Source organism: Cervus canadensis, chromosome 11 (genome assembly GCF_019320065.1).
Source record: "Cervus canadensis isolate Bull #8, Minnesota chromosome 11, ASM1932006v1, whole genome shotgun sequence".
In the NCBI taxonomy this organism is placed as follows: Eukaryota; Metazoa; Chordata; class Mammalia; order Artiodactyla; family Cervidae; genus Cervus; species Cervus canadensis.
Window position 1 is genome coordinate 19,704,087 of NC_057396.1, and position 18,827 is coordinate 19,722,913.

Consider the following 18,827-nt stretch of genomic DNA (forward strand, 5'->3'; position numbering starts at 1 on the left):
TTCATCATTTAACTTAATTTAGCAAAACTGTAAAGTTTCAAGTTACCAAAAAACTGGAAAAACTAAGCCATAATTATTTCTAAGGTTCACTAAAAAGCTTTTCTCTTGTTTACATTTAATTTTTTGTCATTTGAGTAATTTTTCTTGCTGAAAAATTTGTGACAGATATAAGATTTTATTTGACTTCCAGTAACTTTAGGTACATTAGAAGTATTATACATAATGTTGACGACTCTAAAGACATGTCTATGTTAATTAAACCAACAAGCTTAAACTAACTTTAATATCAGACGTTAATTTAATGCTGAATATTCCCCAGATCATGTGAATCTGAAATTCATTTGGCTTAGTTTATATTTCTTAGAATTTATGTAAGTGCTTGATTTCCTTTAAGCCAATTGAATAAAGCTCATTTATAAATTGATTTTTAAAGAAAGACACAACTAGAGATCTCATAGCTTTCTTTCCCCCACCTACAATGTGAGGCTTGCAGGATTTCAGTTTCTTGACCAGGGGTTGAACCCAGACCATGGCAGTGAAAGCCCAGAATCCTAACCACTATGCCCTCAGGGAACTTCCTCATAACTTCATTTTTGAAACTTAGTCATGAATCAGGTATTTCAACATAAGACTTATTACTTTATGAATAACAGTTGGAATAAGTTAAATTTACTCACTTGAGTTTAAAAGTTTTCTTCGCCCTATTTCTTTTTTCATTCAGCCTTGTGTGAAAATGTTAGTTGCTCAGTCGTGTCTGATTCTTTGTGACCCATGGACTGTAGCCTGCCAGACACCGCTGCCCATGGAATTCTCCAGGCAAGAATATTCAGTGGGTAGCCATATCCTTCTCCAGGGGATCTTCCCAACTCAGGGACTGAACTCAGGTCTTCTGCATTATAGGTGGATTCTTTATCATCTGAGCCTTCCAAGGCCATAGTCTCAGGAAATGTGGGTTGTGTTTGCATTCCAAGAACATGATAAGACTTTTAACTTCGATTTCTTCGAGGAATACTTTTGTTCTCTTGGGGTCAGAGTTTTGAAAAAATATTTTATCAAGCCATTTTTTCTCTGAAATCTTAAGAATACTGTAGCCACATGGTGTTAAAAGGAAATCATATTCTTTCTTTTCATATGAGTATAGCTGAAAATTTCCCGATTTTGTAAAATACATCCTAGGGGTCTACAAGATGGAATAGAGATCTAATTTCCCATTTGTTTCTTTCATATGGCTTGTATTACCAGAAATAGACCAGAATGAGGCAACCCAATGCACAGTAGCCTTTAAAAGTCACAGTTCCCTAGCATGAGAATGGAGGATTTCCTACCTACTATTTCAGATGGGGTTGCAGGTGAGTTTAGATCTAACAGGGGCTTTCAAAATTACTTCTCAGGTGGTAATGGATGACCAAGAAGCTCCCTGGCACAGAGGGAAAAGTTAAAATGCTGTTCCACTTGGAGATCAGACCCAGATGACTAAGTCTTATGATTTTTCTTCCTCAAAAGGAAAAGTTCCAATCAAGGAAACCCAATAGGGAGAATACTCTAATGTCATCAGATGTGAGGTTCCATCACTTAGCAGAGACATCTTATAAACCAGGAACAGAGCTTTGCTTCCTTCAACCCAAAATTGAAAGTGATATGGGCCAGCAATGCCTGGTTAGAAGCAAGCACTCAGGGCTATCCGTGAGACAAAGTATTCAGGGAGCTGCTGGACAGGATCTGAGAGCTGCCACTGTCCAGACACCTACCTGGGGTGGGAGTCCCTTCATGGCTGCCAAAATTGTTACTTCACTGAACTTGGGTCTGTGCCTAATGCACAGCAATCTACTGACACTGGGTTGTGGTAAAGCAAAGTACAGCATTTATTGCAGGGTGCAAAGCAGTAAGAATGAGCAATTCATGCCCAAGAGACCTAAACTCCCTGATGACTTCTAAGGAAAGGTTTTTCAAGGCAATATTGGGGGTGTCAGTTGCAAAGTGCCTTTTTAGCTTGTGCATAATTCTCTGATTGGTTGATGGTGAGGTCAAAGGGTGAAGTTTTAGGAATCTCATTCATCAACCCTCTGGTTCCAATTGGTTTGGGTTCTGCTGGTGGTCAGCATGCAGTTAACCTCCTTCACCTGGGGGAGATTTTGGTATTTGCAGAACAACTCAAGGATATGGCTCAGGATATAATCTATAGACCTTGAGGAGGAACTAAAGGTCTTTGACTGTTTTATGGCTGAACTATTATTATTTTATTTTGCTTGACTCTTTTCCTTTGTTTCTGTATTTTCTTACTTCTCTGATTAAATTTGCTCTTTGGAACTTAGAAGGTATAGTAGGCTAAAAATTTTCTACAAGTAAGAGGTGAGGGGCAGAGGAGATTTCTCCCTAAGAAGGCCTGAGACCTACTCAGTTTCATTAGCACTTATATAAAATCCACACTCTTTACTTTAGTCCACAAAACCTCTGACCAAGCCCCAATCACCTCTCCCACTCCATCCATGGCCATTCTCCCTTCTGCCAACCCTCTTTCAGCCACAGTAGTCTCTTTCCCTGCCTCACACTCCCCAAGCTGTTCCAACCTCAAGACTTCTGTACTAGCTGTTTCCTTTGCCTAGAATGTACTTCCTCATAATCTTGGCATGGGAACTTCTGTCTTGGTCTACAGACCTTACTTTAATGGTCACTTCTTCATAAATGTTCTTGATTGTTCACATTGCATTTTTCACTATCTGATATTTTTGATTTTTAAAAAAATTGTCTAGTCTCATTTCCCTTCTACTAGAATGTAATCTCCTTGGGAACAGGGATCTGTGTCTCCTATTTGCAGAGTCATTAATACCTATAGAAGAGCTTGGCTTATAGTGGGTGTTCAATAAATATTTGTCAGATGCATGGAATTTAGTCAAATAATTTTTGAGTTGGTCTTCCTTGGTAGGTGGGTGAAACTAACGTGTGAGATTTGGGGATGCAATATATAGCTTCCAGGTACTTCCCTGGTGGCTCAGATGATAAAGAATCTGCCTGTAAAGTGGAAGACCTGGGTTGGATCCCTGGGTTTGGGAAGACCCCCTGGAGAAGGGAATGGCAATCACTTTAGTATTCTTGCCTGGGAAATCCCATGGACAGAGGAGCCTTGCAGGCTACAGTCCATGGGATCGCAAAGAATCAGATACAACTGAGCAACTAACTAACATATGTAGCTTCCAACCTTGATCAGTTGGCTGAAGAGCAATGAGGCAAGGCAGTAAGGAAGCAGAGGAAAGACTGATAGAAGATGGTAACGGACCAGGAAACCGGGCTTATATCTTTATGGAACCAGCAACTGATAAAGCTTTGCCAGGCAGCCCATGCTTGATCATTTTGTAAAGGAGTAGGGGTACTCTGCCCTACTCTTCAATACTTCAGGTTGTTATTGCTTCCTTAAATAATTTGCAAGCATTTGTCATAGACTACATTAGCCTTTGGAGCCTCTGCATTGGGAACTTCATTCATGGATATCTGTATAGTTAAGTGAAATAATACCTAGCATATAATAGGCATTCAATAAGGGGGAACTAACTGGGGTCCTTGAGACTTAAGAGAACTTAGAAGTTTGTGCATTTAATTGACTGACTTGCTCTGTCTGTAAGGAACTATCAAGCCCCAATATTTATATTTTCCCTCCTTTTTAAAAAATATTTTTTGATGTGGATCATTTTTAAAGTCTTTATTGAATTTGTCACAATATCGCTTCTGTTCCATGCTTTGCTTTTTGGCCATGAGGCATGTGAGATCCCATCTCCCTGACCAGGGCTGAACCTAAACTTCCTACATTGGAAGGTGAAATCCCAACCACTGGATTGCATGGAAGTCCCTTTATTTTCCCTTCTTATTTAACTCACATATGGAGTGCTTCCTGTGTTTCAGGTTCTGCACTAGGTGCTTGGGATACATTCATGAATAAAATGAACAAAGATCCCTGCCTTCATGGAGCCAGTACTCCATTGAGGAATCTCACAGTAAATAATAGCATAATGTGTAAGTTAATTACATAGTATATTAGAAGGTAATGGGCCTATGATGAAAATTAACTCAGTGTAAGAGGGATCAATAGTGCCTGGAGGTGAGCTGGCTATTAAATTCAGTACTCAGTGTTAGGCTCATCAAAAAAGGAAGATTTCATCAAATCCTTAAAAGAGGTGGGGAATTAGACAATGGACATTTGGGGGCATGGAAAGAATTTTAAGCAGAGAAAATAGGTAGATTCTACCTGTGGAATCATGCTTGGTGTGTTTGAGAAGCAGAAGACCAATGTGGCTGGAGTGGAATGAATGAGGAGGAGAAAAGTAGGAGGCAGACTTGAGAGGTAAGAGGGAACCAGATGATGTAGGACCTTTGTAAGCCATTAGAGGGACCTTGGCTTTCACTCTGATGGAAAGGAGAGTCTGTGCGGAATTCTGAGCAGAAATGTCTCATGATTTGACTTATGTTTCCAAAAGGACCACTGCTGCTGCTATATTGAAAATAGATAATAGGGGAGCCAAGGGCAGGAGCCCAGGGACCAGACTGGAGGTTGTTGTAGTTTCCAACTACAACCCGCTATACTCCAAAACAAAATAAACAAAATAAAAAAGTTAAAAAATAAAATAAAATGTAGAAGGTAAGGTTCCTGGAATTCCCTGGAGTCCAGTGGTTAGGATTTGGCACTTTTGTGCAACAAAATCAAGAATTTAAAATTTGGAAGATAAGCAAACAAAACAAAGTAGGCTTCTATGTCCTGGCATTTTCTCTTTCAGTTATAAAGTACATATGTTGAAAGAAGATAGGGAATATGCAACATATGTCTAAGAGCCAGAAAGAATGGTAGGGAAAACCGTGATGTTTTTATTCCTTTGGAGTGAGCAATGAGTTTATACACTGTAGGAAAAGAACTGACCTAAAGCAAGATGGGGTTATTTCTTTTTCAAATATTTATTTATTCATTTGGTTGCACCAGGTCTTCCTTGAGACATGTGGAATGTTTTTTTTTAATTGTGAATGTGGGATATTTTAGTTGTGGAATATGGGATCTAGTTCCCTGACCAGGGATTGAACCCAGGCCCCCTGCATTGGGTGTGTGGAATCTTAGCCACTGGAGCACCAAAGAAATTCCAGGTTTATCTCTTATAGGAAGAAAAGGCCCTGTTTCTGTCTGAGAGGTGTGTATGTGTGTGTGTGTGTGTGTGTGTGTGTGTGGTGTGTATGAGCTCAGGTGGAAGTGGATGGTGAGTACATGGAGAAATGTAAGAAGGGAAATAAAGTTTATTAGCTGTCATGGTCCAGTGCCAGATACTACTGCGAGTATATTATCTTATTTATTCTGTAAACTACCCTGTGAAGAGGGCGTTTCCCGCCATTACCATTTTATATGCGAGGAAACTGAGCCTCAGAGAGATGCGTCCAAAGTACACATCTCCCGTGTACTTTGGTCATGGGACAAGATTCTAAACAAGGTTGCATGTCTCCGAAAGTCAGTCTCCTCATATCATCTCTGCATACTGCCTCTTTAAATATCCACATTTTCGGGAGTCAAATATAAGGAAGTTATACCAAAAGAATTTAGAAAACTAAAGGGCATATTTGAAAGTTGCTAAGAGACTAGATCTTAAAACTTAACATCATAAGAAAAAAATGTTTTGTAACTATGTGTGGTGACAGATGCTAACTAGACTTATTGTGGTGATAATTTCACAATATAAACAAATATCAGATCATTATGCCATACATTTTATTAAGAAGAAATAACAGGCCCCAGATACAGTCACTGCTTTAAGACCCTGTGTCAGCAAAACAAACTTAATACCTAAACTAACTGCAGTGATAGCCTCTCCCAGGAAAGTAACCTTTAACCAGTCAATATGGAATTACCTAATCAGCACTAATCAGATATTCCACCCTTTCCTAAAGGGCCCCTTCTGTTACCTTTAGGAGAACTGTGCCTAAAACAATGCTAATTATTTTGCTTTATAATTTGCTAATAATTTCTTTTTCTTCTGGTCCCTTTCCTTTTCTTCAGCTTGACAGAGCCTCTTTCTATTTTCTAGGTGGGATACTGCCCAATTCATGATTAAATTAATAAAGTCAATTAGATCTTTGTTAGGGAAATTAAATAAATAGTCTTGTTTAGGCTTCAGAGACAAAGCAGAGCAGGCCCCTGACCTAGCTTCTAACCCGCTCTGACTACTTGCTGTGATTGCAAGACTTGCAGCACCATAGATAAGACTGGGGACAAATCCTGAAATTGTTGAGCCCTTGAAGGGTCCCTTGCCAACCAAGGCCCACGCTTAACAACAGTCCAAGTTTTACAAGACAAAACAAATAGTATTAACATGAAACCAGAGCTGCTATTTGCTCACAGATTGATGATGATATCAGTTTGCGTCCTGGGATTATAAATAGGAGCCCCAAACTGCAATCAACTGCAACCTTTGAAGTCTCACCCCTGGAGTAGATCCACCACCTGGGACCTTTTCCCAATTGGGACTCTACACGTGCTATGTCACGGGACTGCCCAGCGCTGCTTGAGTCTGGATGTTGGTCAAAACCCAGTTTGGTGATGTTTCTCCTTCTCTGCTCTTTCTCTGCTGTTTTCTGTTTCTCTGCTGTTTCTCTTTCTCTTTTCTTTTAATGTTAGTATATTGAAATTAAACTAGATAATTCTTTAATAAATACTGCTATTATTAATTTTATAGAACGAATGGCTTATTTTGTTAATAAATCCTTTGAACCTGAGATGAAAGTGAAGACTTTCAGCACAAAAATTTTCAAATTTATTCTGATGAATTTTTTTTGATGAATTTTTATTTATCAAATTTGGGGGCAGCAGTGGGATTAGAAGTGAACTTGACAGCATTTGGGGACAATGAGAAACACAAGACATGTTACTCTTTAATTAACTATCTTTCTTGCCATTCTCAAGGGCCATGAGTAAGTTCTGAGCTCTGCTCTCTTTGCACTGAACTCCTGATTGAATAGGCTTTTCTTCACAGGGCAGATCAGTTTGGTGCCCCGTTGAGCTAGTAGATGGGTCTACCTAAACACCAGCCCCTAACGTTTTAGCCTGCAATTCCCAGCCTTTGATTCTGCCCAAAGATCCATGTGACAGTAGTTGGTGCATTGTGCATTTCCTCATCCATGCAGAGCCCCCAGCCTGCAGTCCTCAATTATTGAGTTCTGCTGGTTCAACCTTTTCCCTTAGTCCAGAGTTCCACGGGAATTGTTGGTAGTTATCAGCTGGAGTTGAACAAGATCCAATTTAAAAACCAGGCTTTGTCTTGGATTGAACTGGATTGGATATGAGTGGACTGGTCCAGTGCTGCAAGATCTTAGGTGAATGAAATTTTGTTTTGAGTGAAAAATGGGATTCTTAAAATCCAAAGAGTTATTTAACTCTTTGCCATCTTTCAGCACATCTGCGTATTTTATGTCTAAGAACTGTGGTTCTGGAAGATACTGAATATCTACAAAACCTTTCAAAACTTGCCTTGTGTTCTGAGAGCTTGGCTTGGTAGCCTTTAGGGTGTATGTGTGTGTGTTAGTTGCTCAGTTGTGTATGACTCTGAGATCCCACGGACTGTAGCCCACCAGGCTCCTCTGTCCATGGAATATATCAGGCAAGAACACTGGAGTGGGTAGCTATTTCCTTCTCCAGGGAATCTTCCCAATCCGGGGATCAAACCCAGGTCTCCCCCACTGCTGGCAGATTCTTTACCATCTGAGCCACCAGGGAAACCTCCAGGGTAGGGACCCCAGAATGTGGCCAGACAGAAATGAGAATTACACTCCATTTGTGGCTAGACATAGCTGGACATAAATGTGGATTGTGAAATAAAATTAATATTTTACAGCAAGACAAGAAAGCCTTAAACAAAAATTTCTCTGCCTTTAGCTTCCTCTGTCCCCACACCATGCATTGTATTTCTACATTATGCATGGACCAAATCTCCCCCCTTGGCAGAAAAAGCTGCTCACCCTGAAGAGTGACAGTTTCCTAGCATCAGCAAGACAACTCCTTAAAAGATAACCTTCCATCTTGATCTTGTCAACTACAAATTGGCACTTGCCGTGGGAACTTTGCCATAGACCTCTACAAGGATGAAATCATGTGCTGCGGCAGCTGCTGATTTTCAACACCCCCTGAATGGAGTTCAGGGTGGAGAGCAGAAATGAGGCACTCTGTGCTCCGGGAAAACTGGCAAGACAGGTCTTCAGAGAGTTAGATATTTTTAGGAGCCAATATTATGAGCCTAGTTCTTGTTTCTCCTCATGTCTAGAAAAATACTAAAATCCTTCATGGTGATGACTATTTCTCGTGACTAGCAAAAACTTCACGAAACTAGCAGAAAGTTTCTGGAGAAATCTGTACTTCATTGCCTGCATTCTCCCTTCACCAAAATCACCGTTCTCCCCCACTGGATTTTTGGAGCAGTTTCTCAGAGCTATCTGAGGTGCTATCTCCTGGGCTGCAGTTCTCATTTTGGCCCCAATAAAATGTAACTCGCAACTCTCACCATGTTGTGCATTTTTTTAAGTCAATGTCAACGGAAAATTGGCACTTGCCAAGAGCATTTGCCAGCGAGTGAAGAACAACAAGGACATTTGCCATCTGCCTGTGCTGCTGAAACTGCTGACCTTGAATACTCTCCAAAGGGAATTCAGATTGGAGAGTGCCGCTCTCTGAGCTCTAGGGAAACTGGCGGAACAGGTCTTCAGATACTTAGATATTTTCAGGACCTAATTTCATCCGAATGCTTGCATCTCCTCATATCTAGAAAAGCACTAAATTCCTTCACAGTGACATCAGTTCCTTGTTGACTGGCAAAAACCCTTTTGTAAAATGAGTGCTTTTTTACATTGAACTCCCTCATCACCAAAATCTTATACATTGACCTTCTCCCGTTGCCTCTTTGGAGAAGTCTCTCAGAGCTGAGGTGCTGTCTCCCAGGTTGCAGTCCTCATTTTCCCTCCAAATAAAACTTAACTCACAACTCTCACGTTCTGTGTCTTTTTAGTTGACATCAACAATGTTGTCAGGGGTCACATGCTGCTTAGATTTGAACTATGTAAACTGTCAATAACACATCATTTGATGCATAGTCTCAAAAGACTTACATAACTGTGCCTTGACTTCTAACAGGTGAGACAGTTCTCAGAGCTTTCTGAGGTGCTCGTCCCAGGTTATAATCCTCAAATTTGGCTCTAAAAAAGATTTCCATTTCTTAGATTGACTGATTAATTTTCCATTGACAGGATTAAACTGCTACAGCTAGGGTCCTTCTAAACTGTTGCCAGCACTTGGAAATCACAAACTAGAATTACAGTGGTCATTAGGAGGGACACTCTAATTGGATAAGATCATTTAAAGAAGAGGTTTTGTTGTTTAGTTGCTAAGTTATGTTTGACTCTTGTGTGACCCCATGGACTGTAGCCCACCAGGCTCCGCTGTCCATGCAATTTCCCAGGCAAGAATACTGGAGTGGGTTGCCATTTCCTTCTCCAGGGGATCTTCCTAACCCAGATATTTATTTTAATTGACGTGCTGAAGCTTCCACAAAGCTTCAAAGTTCCAAATTAGTTTCTTTGAAAATTTTGCTGCAAAAGGCTAATGAAAAATTCTAAAATGTACTAGGACTTCCCTGGTGGTACAGTGGATGAAAATCTACCTGCCAATGCAGGGGACATGAGTTCTATCCCTGGTCTGGGAAGATCCCACATGCTGCAGAGCCACTAAACCCGTGTGCACAACACTAAGCCTGTCTTCTAGAGCTTGGGAGCTGCAGCTACTGATCCCACTTGGGCAACTAGTGAAGATCGAACGCCTAGAGTCTGTGCTCCTCAGCAAGAGAAGTCACTACGATGATAGGCCCCTGCTTCAAAATTAAAGAGTAGCCCTTGCTCACTGCAACTAGAGAAAAGCCAGTGCAGTAACAAAGAAGCCCAGTGCAATATAAAATAAATAAATATACAAAAGAATGATGAAAAAAAAGAGCAGTGTCTTAATAAATATGCATATCTTAAAAGGTATGGAAAACAAAAGCCTATAGGACTGATGTAATTCCTATTGTTCCACTTTAGCTTCCTGTATTTGAGTATTAATTCTAGTCATCTTCCATGTAAATTGCCTTTCCACTGTGAAGAGACTGTTAAGTGGTTACCTTTTTAAAAACAAAAGCTTGGTTTGGCTTTCTGCCTGCCTGGGACATGCAGGCTGGCAGTGCTTTCTTTTGGCTATCTTTGGGAGTGACTCTGAATCTTGGGAATGTAGGAACCTTTGAACCTTCTTTGAGAATGAATGCCTTTTGGATCCATGAAGTTATTAAATACTCCCAGGAATATTTACTGTTTGTCCTGCCTGAATCCTGATAAGATACTGGAAGAACATATTGGAGCCTGATAAGAACTTTTTCCTTTTAAGGACTCTTCTTCAAAGATAAAAATGTATGCCTTTGAGATGTACATATTCTACAGACTTCAGGGAGATAATTCTTTTCTTTTTTTTCCATTTATTTTTATTAGTTGGAGGCTAATTACTTTACAATATTGTAGTGGCTTTTGCCATACATTGACATGAATCAGCCATGGATTTACATGTGTTCCCCATCCTGATCCCCCCTCCTGCCTTCCTCCCCATCCCATCCCTCTGGGTCTTCCCAGTGCACCAGCCCTGAGCACTTGTCTCATGCATCCAACCTGGACTGGCGATCTGTTTCACACTTGATAATATACATGTTTCAATGCTATTCTCTCAGATCATCCCACCCTCGCCTTCTCCCACAGAGTCCAAAAGTCTGTTCTATACATCTGTGTCTCTTTTTCTGTCCTGCATGTAGGGTTATCATTACCATCTTTTTAAATTCCATATATATGCATTAGTATACTGTATTGGTGTTTATCTTTCTGGCTTACTTCACTCTGTATAATGGGCTCCAGTTTCATCCATCTCATTAGAACTGATTCAAATGAATTCTTTTTAATGGCTTAGTAATATTCCATTGTGTATATGTACCATAGCTTTCTTATCCATTTGTCTGCTGATGGGCATCTAGGTTGCTTCCGTGTCCTGGCTATTATAAACAGTGCTGTGATGAACATTGGGGTACACGTGTCTCTTTCAGATCTGGTTTCCTCTGTGTGTATGCCCAGGAGTGGGATTGCTGGGTCATATGGCAGTTCTATTTCCAGTTTTTTAAGGAAAGGGAGATAATTCTTATCAGAAGAACAAAATGGTGAAAGGTCATTTGAAATTTGAGTGAATGAAAAATCTTACGTCTTCTCCACAAATATTAGTACAAAAAGATTTAGTCATCTGAGCATAAAAACTTAACTTATTCCAACTGTTTCTTTTGTAACTAGTGAATTTTACATTACATACCTGTCTTATGGTTAAAATTTAAAAACTAAACTATCAGTTTGTGCCTGTCTGTATATTTATGTGTATCTGTACATAGTGTATGTTGTAGCTGTGTGGTATGTTCAAACCTCAGATAATATTACCAAAATTAATCTCTACAAGATCTCTGTTTAATTGGCTTAAACAAATAAGCACTTATATAAATTTATTATTCATAAAAATTCTCAGAAATATAGTGAAAACTAACCCAAGTGCTTTTCAGGTTCACTGTGATCTGGAAAAATATTTGGTACTAAACTTATAACAAGTATCACCAAAGGATAACATGGTGGCGGCCTGAAGAGGCATTGGTGGCCTGGGAGGTGGCTTTGCAAAGATCAACCCAGAGATGAAGGTGGAAGCAGCGTAGTGACAAGCACCCCCAGTTCCCAGGGCGACCGTGGCAGCAGAGAGGTCGGGGTACCAACTGCTCCTGAGCGGCTGATTGGCTCTGAGACTCCTGGGCAGCGGGTGGGTTCCAGGGCGGCCAGTGGCAGTGATGAGGTCGGTGTGCCTCCCATCCTGGGTGTCCTCTAACATCAGCTCCAACTTTCCCCAGACCCTCTTCCCAGCCACTCCAGCAGGGCCTTTGCCTCCATCCCTGGCTACACGTTGACCGACACCCAGTGGCCAGTGAAGGTTCAAATGCTCAAGGAGGAAGAGCAGTGAGACAACCAGGGTGCCCGGCATATCATCCAACTACACTGAACGGCTGAAGGTCATGTCCCTGATAGTTAGAGCCTGACAAAAGGTGGTCCACTGGAGAAGGGAATCGCAAACCACACCATTATTCTTGCCTTGAAAACCCCATGAACAGTATGAAAAGGCAAAAAGATAATGACATTGAAAGATGAATCCCCCAGTTCACTAGGTGTCCAATATACCACTGCAGAAGAGCAGAGAAATAGCTACAGAAAGAACGAAGAGGCTGAGTCAAAGCTGAAACAACACCCAGTTGTGGTTGTATCTGATGGTGAAAGTAAAGTCCCATGCTATAAAGAACAATATTGCGTAAGAATCTGGAATGTTAGGTCCATGAATCAAGGTAAATTAGTGCGGTCAAACAGGAGATGGCAAGAGTGAACATTGGCATTTTAGGAATCAATGAACTAAAATGGATGGGTATGGGTGAATTTAATTCAGGTTACCATTATATCTACCACTGCGGGCAAGAATCTCTTAGAAGAAATGGAGTAGCTCTCGCAGTCAACAAGAGAGTCTGAAATGCAGTACTTGGGTGCAATCTCAAAAATGATTTCAGTTTGTTTCCACGACAAACCATTAAATAAAACCACAGCAATCCAAGTCCATGCCCCAACCACTAATGTTGAAGAAACTGAAGCTGAACGATTCTATGAAGACCTAAAGACCTTCTGGAACTAGCACCAAAAAAAGATGTCCTTTCCATCATAGGGAATTGGAATGCAAAAGTAGGAAGTCAAGAGATACCTGGAGTAACAGGCAAGTTTGGCCTTAGAGTACAAAATGAAGCAGAGCAAAGACTAACAGAGTTTTGCCAAGAGAATACACTAGTCATAGCAAACACTCTCTTCCAACAACACAAGAGACAACTCTACACATGGACATCACCAGATTATCAATACCAAAATCAGATTGATTATATTTGCAGTTGAAGATGGAGAGGCTCTATACAGACAGCAAAAACAACACTGGGAGCTGACTGTGGCTCAGATCATTGGCTTCTTATTGCAAATTCAGGCTCAAATTGAAGAAAGTGTGGAAAACCACTAGGCCATCCAGGTATTGCTTAAATAAAATCCCTTATGATTATACAGTGGAGGTGATGAATAGATTCAAGGGGCTAGATCTGGTAGAGAGAGTGCCTGAATAACTATGGACAGAGGTTCATAACATTGTACAGGAGGTGGTGACCAAAACCATCCCCAACAAAAAGAAATGCAAGAAGGAAAAGTGGTTTCTGAAGAGACCTTACAAATATCTGAGAAAAGAAGAGAGGTGAAAGGCAAAGGAGAAAGAGAAAGATATACCCAACTGAATGCAGAGTTCCAGAGACAAGCAATGAAAGACAAGAAAGCCTTCTTAAGTGAAAAATGCAAAGAAATAGAGGAAAACAATAGAATGGAAAAGACTAGAGATTTCTTTAAGAAAATTGGAGATACCAAGGGAATATTTCATGCAAAGAAAGGCACAATAAAGGATAAAAATGGCAAGGACCTAACAGAAGCAGAAGAGATTGAGAAAAGGTGGCAAGAATACACAGGAGAACTCTACAAAAAAGCTTTTAATGACCCAGATACCCATGATGGTGTGGTCACTCACCTAGAGCCAGACATCCTGGAGTGTGAAGTCAAGTGGGCCTTAGGAAGCATTACTCTAAACAAAGCTAGAGGAGATGATGGAATTCCAGCTGAGTTATTTCAAATCCTCAAAGATGATGTTGTTAAAGTGCTGCACTCATTATGCCAGCAAATTTGAAAAACTCATCAGTGGCCACAGGACTGGAAAAGGTCAGTTTTCATTCCAATCCCAAAGAAAGGCAATGACAAAGAATGCTCAGACTACCACACAATTGCACTCATTTCACATGCCAGCAAGATTATGCTCAAAATCCTTCAAACTAGTCTTCAGCAGTACATGAATCAAGAAATTCCAGATATACAAATTGCATTTAGAAAAGGCAGAGGAATCAGAGATCAAATTGCCAACATCTGTTGGCTCATAGGAAAAGCAAGAGAGTTCCAGAAAAAACATCTAATTCTGCTTCATTGATTATACTGAAGCCTTTGACTGTGTAGATAAAGTAAGGTCACTCAGTTGTGTCCAACTCTTTGTGACCCCATGGACTGTAGCCTACCAGGCTCCTTTGTACATGGGATTTTCCAGGCAAGAGTACTGGAGTGGGTTGCCATTTCCTTCTCCAGGGTATATTCCCGACCCAGGGACTGAACTCGGATCTCCTGCATTGCAGGCAGACGCTTTACCGTCTGAGCCACCAGGGAAGTTTTGACTGTGTTGGATCACAACAAATTGTGGAATATTGTTAATAAGATGGGAATACAAGACCACATAACCTACCTCTTGAGAAACCTGTATGCAGGACAAGAAGCAACAGTTAGAACTGGACATGGAACAATAGACTGGGTCAAAATTGGAAAGTAGTATGTCAAGGCTGTATATTGTCACCCTGCCTTTTTAACTTATATGCAGAGTATATATCATGTGAAATGCCAGGCTGGATGAATCACAAACTGGAATCAAGTTTGCCGGGAGAAATATCAGCAGCTTCAGATATGCAGATGATACCACCCTTATGGCAGAAAGTGAAGAGAAATTAAAGAACCTCTTGATGAAGGTAAAAGAGGAGAGTGAAAAAGCTGTCTTAAAACTCAATTGAAAAAAGGAAAATCATGGTATCTGGTCCTATCACTTCATGGCAAATAAATGGGGAAAATGTGGAAACTGATTTCATTTTCTTGGGCTCCACAATCAATGTGGATGGTGACTGCAGCCAGAAAATTAAAAGAGGCTTGCTCCTTGGAAGAATGCTATGACAAACCTAGTCAGTGTATTAAAAAGCAGAGCCATCACTTTGCAGACAAAGATCTGAATAATCAGAGCTATGGTTTTCCCAGTAGTCATGTGTGGATGTGAGAGTTGGACCACAAAGAAAGCTGAGCACTGAAGAATTGATGCTTTTGAGCTGTGGTGTTGGAGAATACTCTTGAGAGTCCCTTAGACTCCGGAGATCCAACCAGTCAATCCTAAAGGAAATCAGTCCTGAATATTCATTGGAAGGACTCATGCTGAAGCTGAAGCTCCAATACTTTGGCCACCTGAAGCAAAGAAGTGACTCATTGGAAAAGACCCTGATGCTGGGAAAGATTGAAGGCAGGAGGAGAAGGGGACGACAGAGGATGAGATGGTTCGATAGCATCACTGACTCAATGGACATGAGTTTGAGCAAGCTCCAGGAGTTGGTGATGGACAGGGAGGCCTGGAGTGCTGCAGTCCATGGGGTCGCAAAAAGTCAGGCCTGATTGAGCGACTGAACTGAATATCATATATAGTGATGGAATATTGATCGATTTCTCTCTAAGATTGAGAATAAGGCAAATATGCTGTTTCTCATCACTTCTACTCAACATTTTAGTGAGGTTCTAACCAATACAGTAAAACAAGGAAAAGAAATAATCCAAACAGATTGGAAAGAAAAAGTAAAAAACATCTACTCAAAGGTCCTCTGGTGATTTTTAAAAACTTATTTTTAATTGGCAGATAATTGCTTTACAATGTTCTGTTGGTTTCTTCTGTACAACATCGTGAATCAGCTATGGTGATTTCTTTCTACTTAAGCGTCCCCTTGCTGTGGTACTTGATCCAGTCTGGTGCCCTGCGTCCCATTGCTTCAGCCCACTTCTGATTTCCATAGTAACTGCAGTGGACAGTGCCGTGCTAGTTCACACTAACAATCTTGTCAAGAGTGTGCTGTATGTTTTCACTTTCTGCCACACGTAAATCTGCCTGGCCAAGCACTGCTAATAAGTGTGGGGATTAACATCCCCCGGGGCAACCTTCAATTAATGGGTGTCTGGAGCTTATGGGTATATACCCCTGCCTCCCTCCCTCCAGGGAGGTAATTTTGGGAGGCATTTTGTATGCTTCTCAGGTGGTTCTGGACAAATCAGGCCCATGGGGAGACCCTTGATAACACAGCTTATATTAGCTTGCACCTTCCCTTTCTCATCATCCTAGTTTTCTCATTTTTGCTTCCTGGGATTATATCCCAAATAAATTGCTTGCACACAAGTCCCCTCTTGTAGTAGACTCTGTGTTTTGTGGGAAGGCAGGACACTCAAGCTAGAATTCTCATGGTGCTCTCCCTCTCGGAGCCTCCTCTTTCCTTATGCAGAACCACCCCTTCTGTCCAGACTCAGTTCAGGCTATCCCTTTGTATGTCCAAGATTTCAAGTGAAGCTTTGCAAGATTATTGAAAAGGTATACCAGATTCTGTCTAGATCAAGAGGCAGGGAATTTTTAGTTTTTCAGCTCACATTTTTATAGAGAGGAAAATTAAGGACCTATGCCAAAATGTCAAAAATGGTTGTTTGAATAGCAATGGGCACTTTGAATTTTCTTCTTTCTGTTACACTGCATTTTCTAAAATTTCTGTAACAAATATGTCTTAATTTTATAGTAAGGAAAAAATAATAAAAGTTAACATAAAAATTCAATCAAATGGAGTTTTTAAAAGTAATTTTATTAAGGCATAATTTACATACCATAAATTCACCAAATTTAAGGATACAATTCAAGGATTTTTAGAAAGTTTATTAAGTTGTGCAACCACTACCACATCCAGTTTTAGAACATTTTCTTCTCCCCAGTATGATTTTTCATATCTGTTTACAGTTAATCCCCATTCCCACCCCAACTCTAGGCAAGCATGAACCTACTTTTCTGTCATGACAGATTGGTCTTTTCTGGACATTGTATATAAATAGAATATCATATAATATGAAATCTTCTGTATTTGACTTTTTTAACATAATATTTTAAAAGTTCATTCATGTTGTAGTATTTATCTGTATTTTACACTTTTTTATTAGTATTGATATTTCAATATGGCCCTAGCAAATTTTATTTATCTCTTTACTAGTTGAGGGACATTTGGGCTCTTTCCACTTTTTGCCTGTTATGAATAATGCTGCTGTGAACATTAATGTATAACTCTTTGTGGAAACTCATGTTTTATTTTCTTGAGTAGATATGTAACAGTGAATTTCTGACCCATATGAAAAAATTATATTTAAACTTATAAGAAATTGCAAAATTGTTTTCCAAAGTGATTCTACTACTTCACATTTCTGTCAGCAGTGTATGAGAATTCCTGTTTCTTCATATTTTTTGTCAACACTTGTTATTGTCTTTTTATTTATTTATTTTTTACTAACTTACGTATTTTGTTGTTCAGTCGCTCAGTCGTATCTGACGCTTTGCTACCCTATGGACTACAGCACGCCAGGCTTCCATTAAATACAGTTAATTTAAAATACTTTATTAGCTTCAACTGGGCATATACCCAGAGAAAACCATAGTTCAAAAAGACACATGTACCTCAATGCTTATTGCAGCACTATTTACGATAGCCAGGACACGCTATTGTAACAACCTAGAGTATTGTTATTACACGAGACAACTCAAATGTCCATCAACAGAGTAATGGATAAAGAAGATGGGGTACATATATACAACGGAATATTACTTAGACATAAAAAGGAATGAAATAGGGTCATTTGTAGAGACACCTAAAGACTGTGATGCAGAGCGAAGTAAATAAAAAATAGAACACAAATATCATATATTAATGCATATATGTGAAATCTGAAAAAATAGGTATAGGTGATCTTATTTACAAAACAGAAATAGAGACACAGACATAGAGAACAAATAAGTGTATGGATGCCAAGGGGGAAAGAGGGAGTGAAATGAATTGGGAGATTGGGATTGACATATATATGTTATTGATACTATGTATAAAGTAGATAACCAATGAGAACCTACTGTAGAGCATAGGGAACTCTACTCAATGCTCTGTGGTGACTTAAATGGGAAGGAAATCCAAAAAAAAAGGATATATGTGTACCTCAGCTGACTCAGAAACTGACACATATTGTAAGGCAATTATTCTCTAATCAAAGTTTAAAAGCTAAAAAAAAATACTTTTCAGAGCCCCCGAATATATTATTTTTACATGTACAGCATAGTAATTCAGTATTTTTATAGATTATACTCTATTAAAAGTTATTATGAGATAATGGCTCTTATTCTCTGTTCTATGTAATATTAATATGTCCTTGTTTCTTAACTATTTTATACATAGTGCTTTATATCTCAGCCCCATACCCCTAATTTGCTGCTCCTTTTTCTGTTGTTTTGATCATAGCCATTCTGGTGGATGTGAAGTGGTATTTTATTGGGTCTTAATTTGCATTTTCCTGACAACAAATACACCTTCCCTGGTGGCTAATAATGTTAGGCATCATTTCATGTGCTCATTAGTCATTTGCACCTCTTTGGAGAAATTTCTATTTAAATCTTATGCCCATTTAAAGAATTGGATTGTCTTTTTATTGAGTTGAATATTTCTTTGTATTTTCTGGATACAAATTTTTTTGCCATACATACAAGTGATTTACAAATATTTCCTCTGTGGCTTGCCTTTTTACTTTCTTAATGACATCTTTCAAATAAAAATTTTTTGAAAAAATTTAAAATTTGGAATAATAAAGAGTCACAGACCTTACAAAGATATTATCTAGAGAGGTCCCCTGTACCATTCATCCAGCTGAACTCCCAAATTTTGAATTTTGATAAAGTTCAATTTATTAAATTTTTTCTTTTACAGATCATGCTTCTTGGGTTGTGTCTAAAAAAAACCTTTGCCTAACTC

The 18,827-nt window shown here is 39.5% G+C and overlaps 1 pseudogene; it reads right to left on the bottom strand.

The window, feature by feature from the left end:
- The window catches only part of LOC122450070, a 36,227-nt pseudogene extending 24,142 nt beyond the window's left edge, over positions 1-12,085 (bottom strand).
- Positions 12,086-18,827: the final 6,742 nt, after the last annotated feature.